At 33.0% G+C, this 2,919-nt stretch overlaps 1 long non-coding RNA gene across 1 annotated transcript; it reads right to left on the minus strand.

Moving 5' to 3' along the window:
• Positions 1–282: 282 nt before the first annotated feature.
• LOC130641071 (uncharacterized) lies at positions 283–2,652 on the minus strand. Its single transcript, XR_008982426.1, has 2 exons — positions 2,248–2,652; positions 283–2,173 (listed from the first exon to the last, which is right to left on the minus strand). It is a non-coding gene; the product is annotated as an uncharacterized LOC130641071 (long non-coding RNA).
• Positions 2,653–2,919: the final 267 nt, after the last annotated feature.

Consider the following 2,919-nt stretch of genomic DNA (forward strand, 5'->3'; position numbering starts at 1 on the left):
CGATATTTCCCGATTTCGAAGATCGCGGGAAAAAAAGTTTTCTTCGGATTCTGTACTTCAATTAGTGCGTAACTTACGCGCATGCGCTGTGTGAAGCGCGTTTAATGTATGCTCAACAGTTAAATACTGTTCTCTCTCGGATTTCAGCTAGCGCAAAATACTAATGTTCACCAAAAAAGTAGCTTTATGTGTTTGTGAGGAAGATGTGAAAAGAATATTGTTCGTGGGTAATATATTTTCCGTTGCATCACCAGTAGCATGAAAAGGAACAATTAATGTAAATTTTAGAATTTTTTAGAATTTAATCATTTTTAAGTCGTCAAAAGATTTACTGATACATTAAATATAAATAAATACGTAGCTGTGACGTGTAATAGAATAAAAAAGTTCATATCTGCTTTCCTTTATTTTCAACAATTAAAACTATGACGACATGCACTGTTGTCTCTCCCAAAAGTCATTTCTCATAGTAACCATAACATGCATTATCTAATTGGATACAAGAAATGCACTTGTTGCATATTGACGTTGCTCCTTTCCTCTTGTTTTTGACCAAAGTTTTATCATCATAATCGCGAAATATCTTCGGAATTTTTTGCATAGTTGTGTTTTTTTTGTCTTCTTAACAACTTCTAAATCGAAAAGTATACATATGCACAAATAAACCGTACAATATATAGATTTACTTACAGAGCAGACATCCTCCATGTCTCTAGTGAATATTAAAAGATCAAGAGCTAGTTGTGAGTTCAAATTGTTGCACTTGATGGTTCCGATTTTCATTTCACAATCTTTAATCAAATTTAAACTAAGAATGCTTTATTTGATTAGCTGCAGGTAATCTCCTGATGGTTTTGGATTCTAAAAAATACTTAATCATACTTAACTATTTAAGAGAATACTTAATTATTTGGGTTTTTAACTTCTACAAAGACAGGCAGAGACGGATAGTTCCATGAAAATAAAGCAGAATGATATTCACTTTCTTTCCACAATCACTAATTCGAGGATATACTCTTGCATTAAGGCTGAAATACACTATCATTTTTCAATGATCATTTTTCAATGCTACATTCCAATGACATTAAAAATGACAAATTTTGGCGCAAATACACTATCATTAAAAACATGAAACTTGAGCATGTTTTCTTTGCAACATGGACTCTGAAGAAGAAATAGCAGCTGCTTTTGTTGTGCATATGTTATCAAAAAAGAGAGCTAAACATAGGAAAAAATGCAAAGAAATGTATGGGTGAAGCCGTATAGGCGAAATGAACTTGGCATCCACAATACTGTCATGTATGAACTGCGTGTAGAGGAAATTGCAGAGTATACGCGATTTTTAAGAATGCCGCCGAATATTTTTGAGGAGCTCCTAAATCTCATAGAAGTTGACATTGAGAAAAAAACAACGCATTTGCGAGACCCAATTCCTGCTAAAGTCAAAGTAGCTGCAACTTTGAAGTTTTTCTCATGTGGGATAAATTACACCGAATTACAGTATTTATTTCGCGTTCACAAAAGTACTTTGTCACAGTTCATCGCTGAAGTTTGCGAAGCTATTTACATGCGATTAAAAGAAAACTACCTCAAGGTAAATATATATTTCGTTCAGTAATTTTTCAAACGTACTAAACTAGCAGTCACACATTAATACCCTGCACTTTGTGAGCCCTCTTCTGGGTTGAGATCTGACAAACTTTCTCGACTCTAATAAGTGTTTTGATATATGTTCACTGGGTGTCGGTACATATTCTGTAAAACAGGCGATAACGGCGGAGACACAAAGGGTGGGTAATTTTGTGTGGCATGTGTTGAAGAGTTCCTTGGGATCGGAGATTGAATAGGCGGTGTTCTGAAAGAGGTTACAGCGAGTAATCTCATCTGAACTACTACAGAAATGATGCGAAAGATATCGGGGATAAATTTTGTGCGTACTTTAACTCCCCCGGTGCTGTTCCATGGCAAGAAAAATTTGTCTGAAATTTATACCCACCATCGAAGAAGTTGTTTTTCTTGGGACGATGAATTCACGTAGGAATAGCAAGAACTGAAAGTATGGCCATTAACTTTCGTAAACATCATCTCGTCCTGCTCCACATTTGTTGCTGTTGTTTACTTTCTTCAATTCTGCGCTGAAATAGTGTATTCAATTTACTCCTCACTAATTTCTCTAAAAAGAAAAACAGATCATAAAAATATACATGTTTTTCTTTTCTCATCCAAACCATTCGAAATAACACAAACCTTCCATTCCTAGTCTGCCTTTGAATATCTCATAATTTTTGGCTTCTCGTTTCTGTCCTTATAAAACGGGGATTTAACATCCCACAAACTGGGCTGGCTTCTCCAAATCTCAAAAAAAATTTCGATCGCTTCTTGCGTCTTCATTCTCGGGTGAATTACTTGTTCAAATCTTTGTTTTCAAAAATGTTTACGCCAAAACTATATCGCGTGCAACAAACACGTGTGCGAAAACAATGGATTCGATTTAAAACAATAGAAAAAAAATGTCATTGAAAAATTAAAAGTTGAACATGTTCAACTTTTCATTTTTAAGGATCATTGGAAATGAGAGTGTAAAAAATGACATTTTCTTCTGTATACACTGTCATTTTTCAATGATAATTGGAAAATGATCATTGAAAAATGATAGTGTATTTCAGCCTTTAGAAAATAAAATCATATCTTCTTGGTATGTTCTTTTTTTATTATTTTTATATTTATCAGAATAATTATACAGGATATGTACATTTCAGTTTTAAAAGCTGCTATAAATATCTGTTTTGTTAAAAATATGAAAGCAATGATTAAAAAAATAAATTATATATAAAATATGCTCTAAAGTTACTATACATAAAGTAAATAATTGACTATTCAAAAGAAGAATCTTTATATAATAGACAAAAAAAATTTCAA

This window comes from Hydractinia symbiolongicarpus, chromosome 4 (genome assembly GCF_029227915.1).
Source record: "Hydractinia symbiolongicarpus strain clone_291-10 chromosome 4, HSymV2.1, whole genome shotgun sequence".
NCBI lineage: Eukaryota > Metazoa > Cnidaria > Hydrozoa > Anthoathecata > Hydractiniidae > Hydractinia > Hydractinia symbiolongicarpus.